We start from the raw sequence: 25,498 nt of genomic DNA, 5'->3' as shown, positions 1-25,498 counted from the left end.
TTTTCTCGGGGTTTCCCCGTTTCCTCCCACTTTATTTATTCCACCATTTCATTCATTTACTATCATCATCATTATTTCCTTTAGCCTACCCGGTATAATCGTGCGACGTAAAACTCAAGGATTTCATTTCATTCCTATAGTAGTGACATTTCCCGTCATATATTGAGAAAGTGTTCAATATGAGGACTCGCTTAGATTGGAGATGTGAAATTCTTAATGTAAACTCTTAAATAAAAATAATGGATTTAGTGTTTCCGAATAATCCATTTCTAAGGTGAGAAAAAGAAAACATTTTTATAATTGTGACATTTAACGGTAGAAGGTTTTGAGGAAATCCTCAATACGTGTAGCACACCACAAGGAGGCAATGCAGCAAACGGAAGCAGAAACAGATGGGATGATTATTTGGTAAGCGACATAGGTAGAGTTCCATGGTAAGATAACTTTGTTTAAGTTGTTCTTTATGTAAGAAAACATTCAGTTGTTATCTCTAGAATAGCAACGACGTGCACAATATTATCAATTGTACAAGAAACAAAAATATTTCTTTTGAAATGAAATGAAATCTTTGAATTTTACGTCCCACGGTTATGCTGGTCAGGCTAAAGGAGACGGTGATGATGAGTAATGAATTAAATGGTGGAATGAAGAAAGTGGAAGGATACGGGACAATCCCGAGAAAACCCACGCACACGGAAAAATATTTATGTTACATCTCGAGCATGCTTTTTAGTTTTTAACCACATGAGTACCCTGATGTTCAACAATTTTTGTGTTAACTCTATTTAAAAAAAATAGTACATTAACAAATAAAGACAACAATTGTCAGCCGAAAAACGATGTTTTTTCTGTCTTTTCTGTTCTGCTATTATGTTGATGGTTGTTTTGGATTTCAGCGTCCTTTTTGAGCACAGAGACTATATAATACGTGACCTCGGCCTAAAGTGTAACGCAACGTACGTTATAAACAGTTGGTTCATTCCGGAGTGAGTGACAAAAAATCTCATCAAAGAGACATGGCATTAACATGGCATTAACAATAAAGGCTTGTTCTCCAAGGTATTTGTTGTTTATTGCTATCACAAAAAAGTATTCATAGCCTCGCTGCTGGAAAGGGACGCTAAACGAAAATCAAATGTAAATACTACATGAATATTAGATTTTTACATTGAAAAGTAATAATAATTCATATCAATGCTGTTTTTTTCTTCTTCTGTTTATTCAATAAATATCTCACATAAGGTTTCACACACCTTATTCCATGCATCCCGTTTTTTATTTCTATCTCTATACATTTCACATTTTAAATTCCATATCTCGTGATATTTTTGTATTTCGTTCTTCATTCAGTTCTTCGCTTTCCAATTCTGCGGGCGCGGGAAAGTCTGCACGTGTGGCTTGTCATCGCCAGCAATGGTTTTCCGACCCGCTACACCTGTGCGCACTCGCTGGGAGCCAGCAGTCCCGCAACTCAATTTTTGCCCGCTGCGGGAAAGTCTGCACGTGTGGCATGAATGATAAGAACCAATGTATTTCCGGCTCGCGCGGGTCCGCAACAGAGTTTTCTGTTGCGGGCCCTCAACAGACTTTTCTGCACGTCTGAACCGAGACTAAGTGTTTCATCTATACGTACTTTGGGAATGAAACAATATAGGCTGTCAGAAACTCACATACAAATGGACATATATAATATATAGCTGACGAATGTAACATACGTATATACATATAATATAAGGAGACCTTAGATATCGAACATCCTTCAATGGCATCATGTAACATCTAAGGGCAGTGTTTACGTAGCATAGAGATAATCCGTTTCCCGTTCTGATTTCTGTACTAAGAAAGAGGATTCCGTAGATTTGTACAATATACCGCTGTCCGGAGAACGGATTTTTCTCAGTGTAAGCATACTTTCTGTTAGAAGTTTTCCATTCCCGAAACAAAGACAAATTGCAATTACATATTACTTTCGTGAGGACAAGTCGCTTAGCATATAACTTGCTGCAATGCTGTTCTTCGCGCATGAACCAATAGGTTCATGGATTTTTTGAGCGTGTAATTGAACCCCTCCCTCTTTGTGATACACATTTCAATCAAAGTGAAGTGAAAAGATCCTAGCACCATTCAAATGGTAACTGTATTCAAAAAGCAATCGAGACATTGCAGCTGTTATTTTCGTATTTAACTTACTCCCTCTACCTAGGATACATACTTTAATAAAAGTGTACTTTGTGGTGGACAAATACCGTGTACGTGGAATTTCTCGGGGTTCTCCCGTTTCCTCCCACTTTCTTCATTCCACCATTTCATTCATTTCTCATCATCACCGTCTCCTTTAGCCTAACCGGCATAACCGTGGGACGTAAAACTCAAAGATTACATTTCATTTCATTTTCGGTGTGTTGGATCATTCCGATAATTTATCTTTATCAGAGATTGGTACAACCGACCCTAATGAATACCATATTTTAACATTTAGAAAACAGTTATATCAATACATTTTCATCTCAGACACAGAAGTAAAAAAAACGCCATAGTGCAACAAGCAGATACTTCAATAGCTATACTTTTCTTTAAATTTCCTTTTAATTTTAATTGTTTTATTTTTTGTCCTCTACTCGCCGCTTTTGAATTTTCTGGTTTGCAGCGCTGATACTGCCCGAAGCCCGAATTATGAAAGTGTGTCTTTCTCTGTGTCTTTTGTCTGTGTGTAGTGTGCTTCTATCGAGTGATGAGAAGGAACAGAGAAGTGAAGCAGTGACACTGAACGAGAACAGAGTTCGGAAATACTACAAGCTCATGAACGAAATTGGGATATTTAGGTGCCATTTATTTTCCCCGATTACTACGCCATATTATGCATCGACGGAAAAGTGTCGATAAAACCTTACATAGTTTGGGCCATAGAATCCAAATCTGCAATCAAAAATTGGACTTTCCAATTGAAATTTCAAAGTTGTCTCCATCCCAGCCCCCAGTGGGTGGGTCTAGAGGGTCGAGTTTGGTTTTATCACACAGTTTTTTTTTTTTTTTAATATTACTAAACAACGTGTTTTCTGGTTTTTCGCTCCGAAGTTCAGTTCTCGAGTTATTCTACCGTGTCCAGACTTTTGATTCACTCTGTATATAAACATGGAACGAGATATATGGAACTAGATTGTTTGTGGGAAGGGAAAGAGTACCTGGACGGACTGGACCCGCTAACCCCGGTAGGTGGTTTCCTGCAACAGTAGTATTCTCAAATAAGACGTGAGTCCTTCCATGAGTGTTGCCCCAGGCGGTTACCCGATTCGCCCTATTCCAAGGCCGCTCCAGGTGGATGGAAGTATAGTTAATGAGCACCTAGTTTTATATAAAATTAATGTCGGTAAATATTATGTTATTTAAGTCATTTTCACTTGTTCTACCTTTGTTAAGGCCGTTAGGTGTATTAATTTAGTACATCAATTTTTACAGTCAAGCACTCTCTATGTTTCCTTAGACATGCAAATGCTTCATCTTTCTCTTTGTTTTAAATTTCGGGTACATATTTTCTTCTTCCTTGCCTCATGCTGCGAAGAAAACCTATATTTAATAAACTTGGCACTCTATTGCCTTTTCGAAGTTGCAGGTCTTAAATTTCACCAAATTAACGTTCTTTAGCTTGTTACTCCCTCTACACTATCTCTCATCCTTTTCCGGAATGCACAGCATAATGAAGTGCGAGTAGAGAGGTTGAATATTGTACACTAATAAAGAATTCCTTAAGGTAAAAATTTGCGAGATATTTCCCTTAAGAAACTGAAAACACATAGCGCCATGCTCATACAAAAGCTGCCTTAATAATTAACTGTTTTAATGGAAACACATTTCATATCTCTAGGCGAAAAAAGAGAGAGTAAGAAGTAGTAGTTTGTAAAGGATGAAATAAAAAAAAAGAGTATTAACACAATGTGATTAAATTCCTTCTACATGTTTTGTATTTCCATTGTTAAACCACGTACGTATCGAGTGACCAAAATATGTAAGTGATTTACAAAAAAAAAGAAAAGAAAAAAAGAAAGAAAAAAAAGAAAAAGGAAACTCCCTCTCTCCCTCTATCTATGGATCTATCTATCTATCTATCTATCTATCTATCTATATATATATATATATATATATATATATATATATATATATATACAGTGGCGTATTTAGGGGGGTGGCTTCCGGGCTTAAGCCCCCCCCGAAATCTTACTTACTATAGTAAAGTATATGAAATATCTTGCAGAATATTCACATTTTCAGGCAAAGCCCCCCCCCCCGAAAGTTAGCAAAGCCCCTCCCGAAACAAAATCGTAAATACGCCACTGTATATATATATATATATATATATATATATATATATATATATATATATATATATATATATATATATATTCTCGGTCTTCAGCTTTCTCTTTTAACTACCAATATTTTCTGCTAATTTTCAAATCATCGACCAGTTTTGTTCTTCCTGTTCCTATTGCTCGCTTTCCTTCCATGTTTCCTTCTATGGCGGCATGAAGAAGATAATTTTCTTGGAAGGATGTGTCCAACACAATTAGCTTTCCTACGAAGACTTTGGCTAAAAGCGTCCTCTACTCTTCTACACGTTTAAAACATGTTCGTTTGTTACTCTCTCCATCCATCTTATTTTGCCTATCTTCCTCCAATATCATTTTGAAACTCTCTAAATATTTCTTCTCTAATTTCTGTAATGTGTAACTCTCTGAATCATACAGTACAGCACTCCAGATATAGAACTTGATCAGCTTTTTCGTTTAGTTCAATATTAAGCCTTGTAGTTAGGGGTGATCTCTTCTTGTTAAATTCTTCTTTGGCTACGGAAATTCTTCACTTGATCTCTTTTGCACAGGAAGCGTCTCTTTTCAAAGTACTTCCCAGATAGTTTAAAAGGTTCACTTTTCTAAGTTTTCTCCGTTCAGCTCTGACCCGTAAGAGAACCTTTCTACACAGGATATTCTCACTACTTTCGATTTTTGGACGTTGATTTCCAATCCACATTGTTTCCTAGTGTCATCTATTTTTTGAATCATCTCTTGTAGTTCTTCTTCGGTTCTAGTTATAATGAGGGTATCATCTGCATACCAGAAGTTGTTAAGGATATGCTCTCGAATATTGTACTTTCGCATTCGTATTAAAGCTTTTCTATTGAACATACATTGTAAATGTTGAATAATTAGGGTGGCATACAACATAATATCTGACTCCTCTTCCAACCTCTACATTATTGGTTTGTAATTGATTATACCAGAACTTCATTCTTGTCCTATGTATAGATTGCGAATGAGTTGTCGCTGTCTCCAGTTGATCCTGGTTTCTTTAAGCAGTTTAACAAGTTTGGTCAAATTGACACGCTTGAAAGCTTTCTACCAATCGATATAGCACAAAACACTCCCCCTTCAGTCGTGGTGGGAAAAACAATATGTAGTATTTCTATTTTCCTTCCATATCTCCATTCCGTTGACCATCTTGCGGTTCATCCACCATTCAAGACACTTTCCCGTCCTAAGAAGAAGAAGGTGCCTTACTTCTACCCACTAATCTAATTTCCAAGGAGGACGTTGGTACCTGGTAGAAGTTTGATTCCTTGTCTCGAAAGAAAGTTGGCCCCACCTCCGCCGGCCTCCTAAGCACTTACCAGCTTTTTTCCCGCAAAGAGATATAGATTATGATTTTCCTTTCATGTAGGGTGACAGCCCGAGGCATTCCTCAAACCAATCCAATACTTTTAGAAAGCAAACGTCCATTACTAGTGTTAACTTGCTATTTTATATATAACACTAATAGGGTGGCAAAAATCTTAGGTTCCTTTTAAACTCTTACCTCTTTAGGTAATTACGTATCTGCATGCAATTTTACGATCAACCGTTTTACTATACTTTGGATTCTGCTTGAGTTAAATGTATTTTTATAAAATGTAATTTTCTATAAGTGGAAGTTCATACTATTTTCTTACACTATAACAATATATGAAGATTCTAATAAACATGATTAGAATAAAATCGAAACAATAACTGATCTGATCAGAAATAAATTCAGTGAGGCTGAGGAGATTTTTAGGAAGTAATAAAGTTTTCTTGGAAAGTTTTGAGCGTTTTATTGATGTTATTTAGAATGAAAAGTACTTACAGAAGAATGTGTATTCTCTTCCTCTCCCCTTTCTAATGGTTCATATTTCTTCCTTGGGAAAAAATGTCCCTATTCTATGTTGGATTCAACTTAAAACCTATAAAATCTCGATCACTCCAAGAAACAAGAAACAATGTTGCACTCTCCATTGGTAGTACCACAAACAAGTACGGAGTGTTTTTCGTAACATGTTGTTCTTGAACCCGCAAAAAAAAGTACATGTTTACGTCCGATGTTAACATGTTGTCAAACCTGTCGTCTAAAGGATACGAAGATTATCCTTTGAAACTGACGCTGCCTATAGTGGAAATGACATACGTTGTTTGAATGCAGTAACACAAAACTGCATGGAGTGATACCTGAAGGAAAGGACGTCTGAACGGCCATTCACACCTACAAAAGTATACTGAAGATATGACCTAAACAAGAGCATACTACAGAACAGAAGACATTCCAGTAGAAAGGACAACAGAAGTGGAAAGTAACTCCCGAACCCTTTGGTTTGAAGGCAGCAAGCGTTACCACTTGCTTACAAGGGACACATGAAAAATTAGTGGCATATCTCAAACTTCGTTTCAAAATTGTACCAAATCGCCTTCTGTCTCCTGTCTTTTAACTCGTTCTTTGAACTCTGGCTTTTTCAATAATATTCTATCATATTCTACGCACATTCTCGGAAACAGAACCACACCTCAAAAGTACCTACTATTTTTGCTATTTGTGGCCATTAAATATGGAAAGTTCAGGTCGGAACCGATGGGGGCCAAAGATTTGGAAATCTTCGTCTCTGGCCTTACGGAACGTATCTCAGCATTTGTCTGGTGAGAATGACCAGCAGCAGGGAAACTTTCCGACAGAATGGTCGGCAGGAGTTTGAGTCATGCCTACGCTCGACCTACACACATACTGTGTGGAGGCAAACACATACGTATTTCCTGTATTTTGCATGTCACTTAATGAAGTTTTCTGGTAATGCAGATAGCGTACGTCGAAAACACAAAAAATGAAACATGCGAGCCTCACGAGACAAGCATTATTCATTACTGAGCGAAAAACACAATTTACCATCTTTGTTGTTCGTAGTGTAGTGTGTGTGTGTTCGACATAACATTCTAAGTGAGAAAAGAAGCAGACAACTCAGTACATTTGTGAATGGTAGGAATAATGTGTCAATAAATAATTCATACCGGTTTGGCCTTCCGAGTGCTTCATATGTCTAATACTGATTCTGACTTCGTATCCCATGTTACCAGTATGCGTATCTATCAACATGGGCAGCAAATTGGCACAACAAAGACACGCTTTTTCGTATGGCTTTCTAACTGGCGTGTATGATTTTCACGCTACCAGTCCCTGCGCATGACATGACGTACACCTATCAGTGCAATCTTCTCTACGTTAGAACAATGTGTTTTATGATCGTAGCCAGCGAACAATCTCTCTTGATCGGATCTTGTAGTTTATGCAATGGCCGAGTTCACATTTGATGTGCAGAAATGATATCAATTTGTGGAAGGCCATCGTAATGGAAGGCGTGCTCGTCTTCTTTACGCCGAGCGCTTTCCACATAGTCGAGTGCCGTCACTTACTATCTTTATTAGACTAGAACGTCGGCTTAGGGAGGCAGGTAACTTCACAGTCAACAAAACTGGCAGTGGTGCTCCAATATGTGTACGAACCCAGCAGTTCGAAGAAGAAGTGCTTCAACGCGTGGAAACAGATCCTTCGACAAGAACCTGACGCATGACACATGACTTGTGTGGGAGCAGAGCAACTGTTTGGCGGTTTTACACCACAAGCACCTGCCCCATACCATCTTACGGAAGTTCAAAGCCTTAGTCCAGCCGATTATGAGACACGTGTAGACTTCTGCCAGTGGGTTTTTCACTGCTCTGAAGAGGTTTTGTACCAAGAATAAAAAGTTTTGTACCTGTCCCAAATGTCCCAAATTCCACATTCTAATGCGGAACACTAAGGTCAAGTTTGAGTTCCACATAGTCCGATTTCTTTGAAAATCGTCTCATTAGAAAAAGAAAGTTTTGTATTGTTTTGTACCAACAATAGAAAGTTTTGTATCTATCCCAAAATGTCCCAAATTTCATCTTTTAATGTGAAACGCCAACAGCCATATCAGTTTTCTAAATAAGAATTTACAAATAAAAGTTGTACCAGAGCTTTGTACTAGTTAAGTACTGTTTTGTACAACAATAAAAAGTTTTGTACCAATTCCAAAATGTCCCAAACTTTAGATTTTAGTGTGAAATTCCAACTTGACCTCTGAGTTCTACATTCGCCAATTTGCATCAAAGTGGCCTCATTACATATAGAAAGTTTTCTACTGTTTTGTACCAAAAATAAAAAGTTTTGTACAAGTCCCAAAATGTCCCAAATTTTAGATTTTAGTGTGGAACTCCAACTTGACCTCTGAGTTCTACATTCGCCAATTTGCATCAAAGTGGCCTCATTACATAAAGAAAGTTTGTACTGTTTTGTACCAACAATAAAAATTTTTGTACCAGTCCCAAAATGTCGCAAATTAGAAGTTTGTATTTTGGACACAAAAACAAATCTGTCCCATAAACACATATATCAATGATAATGGTTTCATTAGATAAAGGAAGTTTTGTACTGTTTTGTACCAACAATAAAAAGTTTTTACCTGTCCCCAAATGTCCCAAATATCACATTCTAATGCGGAAAATTAAGGTCAACTTGGAGTTCCACATAGCCCGATTTCTATCAAAATCGTCTCATTAGATAAAAGAAGTTTTGTACTGTTTTCTATCAACCATATAAAGTTTTGTATCTGTCCCAAAATGTCCCAAATTTCATCTTTTAATGTGAAACGCCAACAGTCATATCAGTTTTCTAAAAAGGAATTCACAAATAAAAGTTGTACCAGAGTTTCGTACTAGTTTTGTATTGTTTTGTACCAACAATAAAAAGTTTTTGTACCAGTCCCAAAATGTCCCGAATTTTCGATTTTAGTGTGGAACTCCAACTTGACCTCTGAGTTCTACATTCGCCGATTTGCATCAAAGTACCCTCATTACATAAAGAAAGTTTGTACTGCTTTGTACCAACAGTAGTTTTGTACAAGTCCCAGAATGTCGCAAATTTCATCTTCTAGTGTGAGACTCCAACGGTCATCTCAGTTTTCCAAATAAGAATTTACCTATAACAGTTGTACCGGAATTTTGTATTAGTTTTGTACTGTTTTGTATCTCGTGAACTTGTTATGTGTACCTCGTGAACTTGAGCACTATATAGTTATGTGTACCTCGTGAACTTGAGCACTTTCTATATTTTTGGTGGCATGTTTTACTTCCCCTTTCAGTATTTATGCACCGCTAAGGCGCACACAAGTCATAGAAAAAAACCCACTCGTGTAAAGCATACCTTAAGTGGAAAGTTCATTAGATATGAAAGCATTTGCTTAGGTCGGTCAAGATGGAGTTCCACATCGCCATTTAAAAAAATAATTTATAAAAGAGTGTCCCAAATTAGAAGTTTGATTTTGGGACACAAAAACAAATCTCAGTCGCATAAACACATATATCAATAACAATGGTATCATTAGATAAAGAAAGTTTAGTACTTTTTTGTACCAACAATAAAAATTTTTTAACCTGTCCCAAAATGTCCCAAATTCAGGCTTTCTTTATCTAATGAGACTATTTCGAAAGAAATCTGTGGATGTGAAACTTCATCTTGACTTTAGTGTTCCGCTTTAGAAGATGGAATTTGGGACATTTGGGGATGAAAGAAAACGGGAAAAAAACTATAAAAACAACAAACTGTAGTAGTAGTTAACGAAGCAGAACTGCATGTAGTGTAGAGGAGTCGCTAAAATTAATTTTCTTTTAACGAGGGCGATTACTAAACAACACCTACTAATTGAAATCATGATTATTTTCCAATAAAGTAAAATTCAATAAACTTTCTTGTTATTTTTCGTTCCTCAATGCATACTCATCTCATGGTTAATTATCCCATATCGGACTTCCGAAGAAACTCATCGAAACAACTTATTGACCGTGCCAATAGCGACTACTCTCAGTCATGACTCCGTTTTCTTTCATTCAGAAATAGAAAAGAAAAAGAAGGAAGTAAAAGGGTAAAAGAAGGAGGTAGGAAAAGGGAGGAAAAAGAAAGAAAACAAATAGAGTATTTTAATAAGAAATAGATTACTGGATAATTCCGGGAATATAGTAAGAAGTCGAGAAAGTTGTTGAAAGATGAATCATTTTAAGTGTTATTAACGACTAATCAATTTTAGAATGCTTCGGAATAGACACATGTTCCTCCATACCACCCCGACCTAGCTCCAGGCACCACGTTCGTGGGGTTGCCCATACCCAGACCAGGAAAGGAGAAAATTGAAATTATTCTTTGTAAAGTTTTTCCAAACGATGATTAATAACCATCCAGTATCTCTAGGATCGACCACACATATGAATTAGCCAAGAAAAAAAAAACAAAGTTATAAACTCAATATAAATTTATGTATCGTATCAATAAGGGTTTCAACTTCCTGGAAGAAAGATGTCGTATTTAGGCTCATCCTGCTATTTTCGTCTCACTCCTAGAGCCGATTTAAACCGTTAGTAGCGGTCCTTCATGACCTAGGTTTTTTACCTTAACACATATATTAAAACATGACACATATATTATAGACGTTAATATGACAAATGATATTACTAAAATTACTTAAATTAAATCTATCATGCATTCACTCGCTCACTCAATCAGGACAGTGTATATATGTTTAAAGGAAACCAACTAACTACAAAGTTACAAATAGTTTATTACATTCATAGTGAAAAGAAAAAAATTAATTATAAAAAAATATTAAAAGCACAAGTTCTTGGTTATATATCAATAGAATACATAGGGTTATACTTTAGTAAGTCTTTATACATTTGATCATATTGACAAATGGAAAGGAAAAAAAATTACATATATTATATCTTATGCATGCTAAAGCGAAATTATGATTTGCGACATACGCAAAGAAGACACTTATTTTACTTTAAAAAAATTGGACAAAGAAAAAGAAAAGAAAAAAAACTTTTGGGTGTAATACAACTTATGAGTCTCTACTTCACATTGAGAAATAAAATATGAATAATTCCGAGCGTTCAAATCACCAAATCGCGCACTACTCGTAGCGTCCAAAATATTTCGCTCCATTTAACTTAGTGTGTGTTTATATATTATATTTGTGTTTATAACTATTGGTTTATAGAAACCATTCATCAACTATATTTAGTTTGTGACTATTAGCAGTTTATATCTGCACTCGCATACTGCGACGTTTATACCCATCTAGGGATTTTGAAAATCACTTTCCGCCAGAGGATGTTTCTCCTCTTAGTCAGTCCATTTACAAATTTATTAATCAGATAATTTTGAGTTACTTGTTCATCACTGGGACACGTCATGAGACCTTTCATTTATCCAGGATCACTTTTGTGTATGTATATATATAGTTCGGATTTGAGATGATCTTCCACAGGTGTAAGGAGTATAATGATTTAAATTAAGGAAAAACACTGGTCCAGTCATAGGATACATATGCAGGTGAGAGGGATTAAAGGCACACTTTCCACAATAGTTTTAGGTTGGTAGCTCAGGAATAATATTCATTATGATGTGGGTTACATTTAGACCTGCCGTTACTTCTTAATACATGCCATTAAATAATGATTACATAGGTTATGATTTACATCTATTCAGAAGGAAGGAAAATTATTTGAGTGCACGGCGGTATTCTTGACAAAAATCTATATTATTATATTCGTCGGAAACTTACTTGTAAACTATAGCAACCAATACACGTTTGGGGGGACAGACACGAGCGCTCTTACATATATCCATATAATACATTTAATATCATACTTTTACTTTAACATCATACTCACATACTAAGCACATGTACATTTCGACGTATTCATTTATCTATCTATCTATCTATCTATCTATCTATATATATATATATATATATATATATATATATATATATATATATATATATATATATATATATATATATATATATATATATATTTATATTTAATAAATGCGCACACATTTAAAGTAATAACCCCAACAATAATTTCAGAAAAGGTTGCAAACATTGTACAAGAAAAACAAATGACTTCCGACATTACATATGAAAAAAGAATTGATTTTTTTACCTAATACCACGCGTCTATAAATTTTAACTTTCATATAGTCAATTCGTGCATGAATCGTAAAAAAAAAACTTTGTGAGGCAGGCAGGTAACACAGAACATTCCTAAAGATATAAATAGATAAACCAAAATACAATTTCTGGGCCCAGGTTAACTACAAGATAAACGAAAACCAAAACGGAAGGAAAGTGACCAATGGATTAAAAAAAAACTTAGAGGGACGACGGTGAAAGAACGTAATTGAAGTGTCCTCAAATATAAAGTCGTTATTCATTTTGGCAATAGGTCAAAATGTGATGGAGGACCCAATCACTATCTACTCTATCCATGAATTGTGTCTTGCAACGTCTCAGCTGGTAATTTCAGATCAGAGTTGTACGTTAAATAAATTGTAAGCGACAAGTTCAAAATCGGGGGGGAGAAGGTTGAAAATTAAAAAAAAACTCTAGAGAAGAAGTAGAAGAAGTATAGGTAAAGAGAGAGGAGACAGAACACTACAACTACGAAAGATAAGTGGTCGAATTTACGTATACAACATACTATAACCAAATATTCTCTTTTGTGCCAAAAAGGGGTGGTTTACTTAAATACGTAAACTCAAAAGTTATCTCCAAACACACAACTAGTCTGTGCCCGCAAGGGAATTTTTAGAAAGACGAAAGCTTTAATAAAATTCCCCTTCTCGCTGTATCCGGTTGAGTCCTTGGAGATCTCGGAATCTTCCGGAAGGTTGGAATACAGTCTTAATTTGGAATTTCAAAAGAAAAAAATCATCCGACCTCTAAGAAACTAGGAGAGTCCAGAATAGTAAGGAAACTAGAGTAAAATAATATCTAAGATATCCCTAATTAGTGATTTGCCAAAATAAAAAAAATAAACTGAATTTTGGATCGGTGATTTCATTACCAAAACATCACCGATACCTACCCTGCGCAGACATGCCACAGTCTGAGATGTCGTTAATTTCCCTCATCTAATTAAACTAAGAAAAGAAATGAAAATACTTAAGGGGACTAGGGGTCGACATCCGGGTACGCGAAAATAAATTTCAATAACTAATTGTTTTGATTCTGTAACCCTGTCAGAGCTGTCGCCTCCATGAATATTGTAAGGTAGCCCGAGTAGGTAACGTGAAGAAAGAAAAAAAAGAATCTCACGGAGCATGATATTCTATTTTAAAACCGACCCAAAAAAAAAAAAATACAAAAATTATAATTCACTACAGCCCCGTTGTGTAACAACTATTGTCTTTCCATAATTGATTATTAAATATGTCCAGTCAGCGATTATATGATGCTACAAATATTATTAAACGAGATTATTATGAACGAATACGACTGCAATAACAAATTTAGCTATTAAGCACTAACATAGTCCGGCAATATCTCACCCACATGTTCGCAGGATGCTCCGGTGTAGGGGCCAGAACCCGAGATGTTGCTAGCTATACATAATCCTGAAAAATATATATATATATATATATATATATATATATATATATATATATATATATTCTTTTACCGAAACGTGACTAATCATAAACTGGGCTTCATTTCGTTTCACAATATACTCATACTATCATTTTATTCATTTATTACGACATCGTATTTCATAAAAACCCTATTTCTTTAACTACACCCAGACTATATGCACACTTCGTCATATACTTCTAAATCTATAAATCATTGCCAACGTTTCATGTTCCGGCCACCACACAAAACATCCCTCGAACTCAAGACTCCCTTACCACGCAAACAATACTATGTTATACTTCGTAGCTTCATGTAAAAAAATATGTATGTATGTTCACAGAAAGTAGAGTTCTCCGCGATATTGTTCAATTTTATAAAATTCTGACAACAATGAAATTATTCTGCAGCCACAGAGGAAAAAAAATGAACATTTAATATAATTTCAAAGCAAAAAACTAGCATCATATCGCCCGACTTCTGTTAAGAATTTACGTATTGTTTATTTACTTAAATATTTCGATTTCTAGACTAAGTAGAATGTTGTAATTTTCAGAAAATATTAATTTTGGATCACTTAACCTAACTATATGTGCATTTGGGCTGGGAATTATATTTACTAGGTGTTAATTCGAAAAGAAAGGTCAATTCCATGGAAACTAAATCACTAAGAGTATCGACATAAGAATGACGGTTAGTACTGAATTTTGACACTAGGGGGCTAGCGACGATATGATCAACCCTTGAACCACTGAATGTGACCTTGTACACGGAATTTTGATATTATGACACTCTCATTTTCTGATATTACTATAGATTGATATGTTGCGTTTAGCTATTGATCGAATACGAATGATACACTGTCCATACTTCATTATTTCACATACAGTTTCATCACTTAACTACAATTGCTACTACTGATACTACATTACAAACACATACATGCAACATCCATAACTACAAACTACATTAATACATGTTATAATACATATTAATCATTACTATTTACTCACATAAACAACATTCAGATTTTACCATTTTCTTTAAAATCGGCTCTATCGGTTTATGAAAGGAAAGGGAAAGAAAGGAACAGGGCCAATTGGCCTTTGTATTCACTAAATCACATTCCTAATTCAACCTGTTTAGTTAATACCCAACCTATTTATTGGAAAATATATAGGCCCCTTTCCTGAAGGGAAAAGAACCTTATGACAACTATACGTTCAACCCATCCCTGCTGGAAGCCGTACCCCCAAGTTGGGAGTAAACAGGAGCCCTCTTGAAACTTTACACGTGCATTATGATCACTATCATAACTACAACGAAATTAAATACCGCCATGTTACTACTAGATAAGTACAAAAAAGAAATCACATTCACTACATACACGAACACAAACGGCAGTGGGGCAGGCCTTACGTAACTCTAAAAGGAATAATTTTCAGGATAAAAATGTTTTAAGGGAGAAAACACTACTCTTCCGAAACTGTTCATGGATCTTTAAGAACAACTAACAAACTGATGCACTTCACTTGGTAGAACCTGTCCATCACTAATTATACCTGCAAAACATGGCGTCACTGAATTACACTTCCTACTTTAGCTCTTCAGTCCGGTTTTTTACTATGAAATTTAGTGAATTATGGCTCCGTAGCTTCCTGGATGGTATTTATTCAACTATTAAACTAGATTTACCTTTTTAATGCAGCTTTTCTAGCTAATTTCTACCTTTTTCTGAGTTGGGAAGATCTGGGTCTGCTGTCTTGAGCAAAATTCTAGGTAAGGAATGGGAATAATCGCGCTCTAACATCATAGCGTGGGTGAATCCTCCAATCAAAACAAAGCATTTTTGGCGGTGGGGCTTTGAAACGAATAAATTTTGGATTGAACTAGATATCAGAAGGACATAGATATCTAAAAAAGAGGTGAAGGGTGGTCCAGAAAATTCTGCCGAATTTTAGATTGGTTATTTATTCGAAAATTTCCGTCCAATGGACCTATATTTTCAGATAGCACTGACACCGTAAGACTTGTAATAATCCATTTACATATCCATATACAAGACTTATAACTAATTTAATATATAAATAAAGATATCGATTCCCAAAACTATAATTCCTAATAAAGTTTTACAGTTTTCCATGTTAATTTGAAATAGAATAACAAACAAAATTACGAATTATATGAACAGCCAGAAATTTTTTGTTAAACGTCAAGTACAGTCGGTGCAAAAATTTCGGGCACCCTCCTATTAAAAACATCATCACATTAGACTGTAATGGTATATTACAGGGAAAGATAGAAATTTTTTTATTGTTGGTACAAAAAAGTACAAAACTTATTTTATCTCATGAGACCATTACCATTGATATATGTGTTTATGGGACAGATTTGTTTATGCGTTCTAAATTATAAGTTTGAATTTGTGACATTTTGGGACAGGTAAAAAATGTTTTATACTTGGCACAAAATAGTACAAAATTTTCTTTATGTAATGAGGCCACATTGATGCAAATGGGCAAATGTAGAACTCAGTGTCAAGTTGGAGATGAAATTTGGGACATTTTGGGACAGATACAAATCTTTCTATTGTTGGTACAAAACAGTACGAAACTTTCTTTATCAAATGAGACGATTTTGAAAGAAATCGGGCTATGTGGAACTTCAACTTGACCTTAGTGTTCCGCATCAGAATGTGAAATTTGGGACATTTGGGGACAGGTACAAATCTTTTTATTGTTGGTACAAACATTACAATACTTTCTTTATCTAATGAGACCATTATCATTGATATGTGTGTTTATGGGACTGAGATTTGTTTCTGTGTCCAAATTTCAAATTTCTAATTTGGAACATTCTGGGACAGGTACAAAACTTTTTATTGTTGCTACGAAACAGTAGAAAACTTTCTTTATGTAATAAGGCCACTTTGATGCAAATCGGCGAATGTAGAACTCAGATGTCAAATTGGAGTTCCACAATAAAATCTAAAATTTGGGACACTTTGGGACTGGTACAAAACTTTTTATTGTTGGTACAAAACAGCACGAAACTAGTACAAAACTCTGGTAGAACTTTTATTTGTAAATTCTTATTTAGAAAACTGATATGGCTGTTGGCGTTTCACATTGGAAGATGAAATTTGGGACATTTTGGAACAGATATAGAACTTCCTATTGTTGGTACAAAACAGTGCAAAACCTTCTTTATCTAATGAGACGATTTTGAAAGAAATCGGGCTATGTGGAACTCCAACTTGACCTTAGTGTTCCGCATTAGAATGTGGAATTTGGGACATTTGGGGACAGTTACAGAACTTTCTATTGTAGGTACAAAACATTACAATACTTTCTTTATCTAATAAGACCATTATCATTGATATATGTGTTTATGGGACTGAGATTTGTTTTTGTGTCCCAAATTCAAACTTCTAATTTGGGACATTCTGGGACTGGTACAAAACTTTTTATTGTTGGTACAAAACAGTAGAAAACTTTCTTTATGTAATGAGGCCACTTTGATGCAAATCGGCGAACGTAGAACTCAGAGGTCGAATTGGAGTTCCACACTAAAATCTAAAATTTGGGACATTTTGGGACTGGTACAAAACTTTTTATTGTTGGTACAGAAAAGTACAAAACTAGTACAAAACTCTGGTATAACTTTTATTTGTAAATTTTTCTTTAGAAAACTGACATGGCTGTTGGCGTTTCACATTAGAAGATGTAATTTGGGACATTTTGGGACAGATACAAAACTCTCTATGGTTGGTACAAAACTGTACGAAACTTCCTTTATCTAACGAGACGATTTTGAAAGAAATCGGGCTATGTGAAACTCCAACTTGACCTTAGTGTTCCGCATTAAAATGTGGAATTTGGGACATTTGGGGACAGGTACAAAACTTTTTATTGTTGGTACAAAACAGTACAAAACTTTCTTTATCTAATGAGACCATTATCACTGATATATATGTTTATGGAACTGACATTTGTTTTTGTGTCCCAAATTCAAACTTCTAATTTGGGACATTCTGGGACTGGTACAAAACCTTTAATTGTTGGTACAAAACAGTACAAAACTTGTACAAAACTCTGGTATAAATTATTTTTTTTAAATGGCGATGTGGAACTCCATTTTGACCGACCTTTTTTGTAAAATTGTAATAACCACGTATGTATATTACTTTAACAAAATTGTAAACACAAGTTGAGCTATGTAAATCATCAGAAAGTAGTCAGCAGTAATCTTTATTGTCAACACAAAAACAACTGGAAATTTAACAAACTAACACAAAGTAGTCTGATAATTCTATCCTAACTTTACTAAAAGAGACCAAAAAATATCAAACTAAATTAAACATAATTGTTGTCAAAGAATCAGATCAGGCAGAGAGATTAATTTAAAAATCACAATATTTAATTATGTGTGGATCCTACTAGTTCTTGCCATGATCAAGTGTTTAGTGTACCAAATTACGATGCAGATTAAGGTTAAACACTACCATCCCAATACTTTCTATTTTACTCTTTGGTTTTTTTTCGTTCGGGCAAAAACATTATCAGAGAACAGTACAAAACTCCATGTTTGTGTGTGATATAATCATATGCAAACATCAAACAAATGATGTTAATTAAAGTAACAATTTTGTTGGACTTTTATGTAAGTTTCGTTGAATGAAAATGTTTTAAGCAGGTACAAAAGACTTTCTCGTAGTAATAACAACTCATTAGAGTGCCCAAATGACAAAGTGAACAGGTTACGTATTACATCTTTAGGTGATATTTAGTGATGCAGTTCACCAATATGAAGTGTGAATTCATACGAATGAGTAACTGAAGAGTAAAAATATATAAAATGTAAACAATAGTAAAAGGTTTCTTTCACATTGTTATACAATATATATTTCTTTAATGAGAATGTAATGAGCAATGTAATTTAGGATATATTTGATATGGGATTTAAAGCCAGTTCTAATTGTTATGGTTACAGCGGAACTCTTTGAGAGTTTCACTTTTTGTATGTTCAAGATCTTTGGTAGTTTTCGTACTAAAATGAGTTCATTGCATTGTCCAGTCTAGAGATCCAGAAGGAGGAATCATTTTTATGCTTTTCCTTGCATCAGGAATGGAGAAAGCATTCCGTAATTGAAATTTCATTCAATCCCTTTTGCTCTGAAATAATATGGAGCTCCCTCGTGGCTAAGCGGTTAGCGTACGCGCCTTTGGCGTGGGAGACCCGGGTTCGATTCCCGGCGGGAGCTCATGTGGTTCGGATTCCACGTTAATCAGTAGGTTCACGTCTCATATAGCCTCGCTGCTGAAAGGGACGGTAAACTAAAATCAACTCAACTGAAATAATATATGTATTGTCATTTCTATGCTTCAAATGTTAGTAATTTTGCCCTTAAGTTCAGTCTACAGTTATTCCAAGTTTGTTCTTATATTCCCTTATTTTGGAACAAGGTTGCGTAGTTTCTCAACATTACTCTTTTGTGGTATATTTATGTTCAATACACGTAATATAATTAAGGACGAATGTATTACTTGCAGGATTTCCATATCTACCGCTTTAATCGGGAGAGATTGTATATAAGTCCTTCGTGTATCACCAAAATAGATCAAAATTAAAAGATATGATTTTCCCTGATGCATAAGTTGATATTTAATACATTCCATATTTAAAACTAATATTTAAATGTTTTTATTATTAATCGACAATCTAATACGAATAATATATTCTCCATGATTGAATTTTAGTGGGTGTTTACTACATACCATTCACTTCCGATGTTTCAAAAAAAATCGAAGTATAAAACTATTTATTACTATACTGTAAATTCTCTCAAAACGTCCCGGTGGTTTTTGTTAATTTTATTAGGGTGTTCCAATTTTTCAGTTTCAGAATGCGGTAGTCCTTTACATATATGAATGCTTGTGCATTTCCTACAGCATGCATTTTTATTAATTATTACTAATAAATAAGCATCTCTCCTATCTTGTCACTCGAATTACCTAATATAGCTCTAGAAGAAATAACCCATTCAAAAATAAACCACTTGAAATAACCATAAAGGAATAGAACAAAAACATATGTTAATTAAATATATAACTCATACCTAATAATATAAACAGTGCCTAGCCTTCATGACAAATCGAGTGAGAAATATACAAATTCTCTGATATACAAATTCTCTGATTCTATGATTACTTCCCCATACGCCCATAAAATCTTCGGCTTCCAAAACTCTAGAATAACATTGCAAAAAACTGTAATTAAGTTACATAATAAGTTACATAACATAATACTAAGCTACTCTTAGTACTACCAGTAAGATATTTGCTGTAAATCCAAAATTTGATTCCAGTCTGACAAAATAAGTATTTAATGACTACCACCTCGTTTTCTCAGACTACTTTCCCACCTTCAAGCAGTAAAGCTGTAAAACGTCGTAATAGTAATTTTAAATGTTTACAAGCGCTTATAGAGTTCATATTTCCACAATATGAAATGCAATAATTTTATGTTTAGAACTTATTTGCGGAACAATCTTTTGTCACAAATCTCCCTGCCTGTTTTCAGTTGTATCGGGATTAGGGAAAAAAGAAAAGTATCCAATTAAGCCTATAAAAGGTACTAAGCACACTGATAAAAAATTATGTGGCGTACGTAAAAACGTAGATTACACGTGTAAATCTTGTACTTTTTTGGACTTAACGTACAGCAAACGTATAACTGAAAAAGTACATTTTATACGTACTTTCTCTGTAAGTGTTCCAAATAAACGTACTTTCGGTACGAAAGCAAAAACTGTATATTGGTGGTCAGGATCTCACATGCGGATAAACGTATGCAAGATATAGTTGACATATGTAACATACATATACGTTCGTAATATCCGGAAGACTATTAGATGTCAGACATCCTACAATGACATGATTTAATTTCTCAGAGCAATACATATGTAGGACGGATAACGTATGCTCAATACTGATTTCTGTAGTAAACATGAGGGTACCGTATATTTGTACAATATACTGCTGTGTGGATAATAGATTCTCCTCAGTGTAAGGTTACCGAAATCTTCAGTATACCATTACGATATTTGTTATATCCCTCTCTCTAATTAGATACATATGATGCAATACGCTCTAAACATTATGCAATAAATATCGGAGTAAATGGAGAGCTGTGCTTTAGGTCCAAAAGCTCCAGTAAGATCACACCACTTTTTATATTTCTTCCAGTTACAACGAGATACTTTGTATCGTTTAATAATTACCTGTACCTTGGGCAGAAAGTGCTCATACTCAAGCACTATATTTGATATAATGTTAATTTAAAAATAACAAAAGAAGAATGTTTTTAATATATGTAAAGAAATATACATTATTGTATAATTCGTTGCTATGTAGCTGTTTATAGATACTGAATCAACATGTATGTTTGCAAGACAGTTTGAGTGAAAATACGTTAAAAGAGTATCAACTAATAAACCATTTAATACCGATCATCGACTTGTAATTTCGATTGAAAAGGTGAGAATAATAGTGTATATATTTATTGAAGATATTTTTATGTGTTAACAATTACTACCACTCAATATTTACTTATATCATTAGCCGAACCAGGTTGACGACTACCTTCGGTGAGTCGTTGTAAAATTTTTGGTTTACCTCACCCGGGAACTTTGTAAATTCTTATCCTGAAGTATAAAGTAAGGGTGAATTTACTTCTGTAATAAGGTTCATGACTACGAACTTTACTATACTTCGAAGTGGTAAAATAATCACAAGAAAAATGATGATCGGTGAGGCAATGGAGAAAGAAACTGGTGACAGTGGTAACGAAGAACAAAATCCAGCTCCTGTTGTACCCGAAATGTTATCGTTAGAAGACAAAATCTTAATGGCTTTACAGAGACAAGAACAACGATTGGAACAAAGTTTAGCCCAGATGTCGGAAAATTTAAAGCAGACTTCCAGTAAACAGTATGAGGAATTAAAACAGACGATGGAGCGGAAATCCGAAGATTCCAGTAAACAGTACGAGGAATTAAGTAAACGATTGGAGCAGACATCCGAAGAAACGAAACAATCTATTATCCAGGCGGTGAGTGACATTACATCACAGTTCGATGAAAAGCTAAGAAGAGTATCTGAAGATTGCCAGGATAATTACAACCATACAATTCAAGAAGTCAACTGTGTAAAAGGATTTGGAAGTAATAGAATCTTCTATACGGCAACAAAAGATTCAGGTCACGGATAATTCTACCAAAATACGTGCGAATACTCAGTTGATATCTGCATTACAAGAGGAAATCAGGATGCTACAGATTAAGGACAACGCATACCACAACAACATGGTTAATGATCATTTGGAGTTCCCTTGTTCACAGGAGATGACCTCGCGTTCACCCGTAGCAGATCAACGTGGACCTCACATTATCTCATCGTCAAGTAACCCATCCGATGAGGACATTATTTTGGAAGAAATTCATCTAAGGAATACAGATGGGCGTAAAAGAGATGGTGGAACTACACATCATGCAGTAGGTAGGAATTGTCACTCAACACGAACACGGAAAGGTGAAAGAAAGGTAAACTTAAGTGTAAAGATGAGTGAAATACGTGCTATGAGTAAGTTCAGTGGTAAATGCAACGAAAATGCTACCTCTTTCCTAGAAAAATTTCAGGATGAGTGCAATATAATGTGTATAGATAAATCGCAATATATGAAACTAATCCCTCATTTATTACTCCCACCATGTTCTTTATGGTTTAAAGCAGTACGAGATCACGTCAATACATATGAATTTAAAGCTGCGCTGATTGCAAATTACGAAAATGACTTTATGCTTGCAAACAGAGATTCCACGATTAGAAATCAACCTTTCAATCCTCGTTTGCACAAATCTGTTGTTGATTTTGTTGTAAATACATATAACGAATTAAAAGTCGTAAATCCGTTGCAATCGGAATCTAGAGTAATTGCATCAATTCGAAATTTGCTACCGTTTAAACTACAACAGATCCTGTTTTCTACCCAATGTATGAGTTTCAATCACCTATTAATGCTTGTCCAATGTTATGAAACTCAATACCATGCTCTGAATCATCAAGCGGGATTAGGCAAAATTAAAAACAATTCAGATCACCTTGTACCTGTTCGGAATCTAAATATCCGTAATATGAACGATACGAAACACAACCTAAATCGAGTGAATTTAAGCAATCAAAACGAGAAAAATAGGCAAAGATATGTTGGGAATCAACCTAACCTAACCAATCGTGACAACAATTATGTCAGATCACTTAATCGAAGTAGATTTAAAAATAGACGAAATACATGGCGAAATTCAAGGAATACAGTAAACTACATGGATAGACGTAGTCATAATTCAAGAGATGGCACTTCGCATCAAAATCAAAGTCATGACGCAATTCATGTACAAAATAATGTGGGACATAATAACGATTGTGCAGTACAATGTACTTTATTAGAATCATATGCAAGTACGAATTTAAGCTGACTACAGTTGATGGAGTAAGGGTTAAACCCATATCAGCTACTGATTCTTATGAATATGTTTGTGTAAAAATAGATTTATTTTCTTCCTTTTGTTCGTCCGAACATAGGTTACGTTTAATTTTTGATTTTTACTTAATTTAATTTTCTTTAATTCTCATTAACCAATGATAATTTTCAAATGATTTTAATTTTCTCTTGTTAATGTGAAGAATTATAATTCGATTTATAATTGATCAAAGGCAAAGGTTATTTATATTATATGGATTTGTGTTGAAAATTTGTTGTCAAAGATTATGTTAAGAATAAGGTTCATTCTATTAAGCTATTTATCCGACGACTGTCTTTATGCGCTACTTTATATGTTACCCGAATAAGATTCTTCTATATTCTGATGCCTTATGGATACAATGTATATTATGAAACGTCATCTAACGTAGTTATTATATAATGCGCCCTGGAGAGATCAAATATTATTTCCATAACATAACCGTTTTAATAATGATTGAAAATGCTAATCATTGTGATTTATGTTTTTAAAAGGTAATTTGCCTCTTACGATTTTGACTGCGCACCCTTCAGTAATTATATTATTAAGCGACAACGTTTTTGTAATAAAAGATAAATGATAATGGAATAAAAGATTTATTATAAATGTATTTATATATATGAAGCTTGATGAAGATATATATATATACGAGGGGCGATCAAAATGTAAAGGACATAAGTAATGTAACATCATTATTGTAAACGGACCAGTGGTTCTTAAATATAAAAGCTAAGCTCGCTTGTAACTTTTATATTCAGTCCCATCGTCGGGCGACATTTTTATACAACGAGATACTTTGTATCTCGTTGTACAATTTATTAGAAATCTTCCAGATGACAGAGAATGGAAATATTTCTTCATATGACGGAGTGCATGTCGTCAATTATCAGTAATAAGAAATACATTCAAAGCCTTTTACATGTTTATAATATGCCATTTTATGAGGCACAGGGAAATTAGTTTGATCCTGAATTAAACATACGCACCAAATTTCAGTTTCTAAAAAATTATCTATCGAAAGAAATAATAAAACGAACGATTTGTTAATGGTGTATTAGGCTATTCATTTAAGCATTGCAGGTGAAAAGTAGTGCTCTCAAACGGGTCGGGTCGGGTCGGGTTGTCAAGTCGGGTCATTCAGGTCAGCTTGGGTCGGGTTTTTCGGGTCAGCGTGGGTCGAGTTATCGGGTCGGGTCGGGTTGGGTTAGTCGGGTCAGCTCGGGTCAGTTCACTTTGGTCAACTGAGTTTAGGTTGAGCTTAAACTCGGCTGGAGTCGAAAGCTGCTGTTTTTCACTAGCTGCCTAATTAAAAATAGCAATTTTCAATTGATTTTATAGAAACCATAAATCTATTTTCAACACTTGCAGCTGGTATTTTTATGGTAAATGCTTATTTTTTTTTTACTTGTCTGTAGTTTAATTTTTAAATGTGGAAGATTGATTTTACCAATCGACTGTAGTATTAATATCTACGCCAATATGGAGTCTGGATTTAGAACAAAACTAGAAGTTGTTTAAGCAAGGCCAAAAGAAAGATTGAATATGGAAAACCAAGACCAAGTGGGGCCGCGGTGGATAAGTGGTAGAGAATTCACCTCTGGTGCGTGGTGTCCATGGTTCGATCCTAGCTTGTGGTGGAGAAAGGTCGTGTAGTTGTTTTCACGGGATTCTCCTGTTTCGTCCCACTTTCTTCATTCCACCATTTCATTCATTTCTCATGGTCACCATCTCCCTTAGCCTTGGTGCAGACTAGAGGGATGTTAAACTGAATATTTCATTTCATTTCACAAAGCCCAAGAACATCGATACAAGAAAAAGAAAAAGATTGGATATGCAAGACGAATTGCATAGTAATTTTGCTCTTGGCCTTGTTTTGGTGATCACCAAGTAGCGATGAGCATATTTTCTTGCTTTCCGTATAGTATGAAAGACCATAATCAAAATCACACTTGGTCTTCATTTGTACCGATGAGGCTAGCATTCATGGTTCTTGTAAAGCATGACCACCAAGACCACCAAGACTACGAAGGACCAAGACTTGACTGTGCAAGACAAAAAATAAGACGCAGTATTGATGACTAAGACCCAGGGTGCGAATT

This window comes from Thermobia domestica, chromosome 2 (genome assembly GCF_964235325.1).
Source record: "Thermobia domestica chromosome 2, izTheDome1.hap1.1, whole genome shotgun sequence".
Lineage (NCBI taxonomy): Eukaryota > Metazoa > Arthropoda > Insecta > Zygentoma > Lepismatidae > Thermobia > Thermobia domestica.
This window is presented reverse-complemented; position numbering follows the sequence as displayed.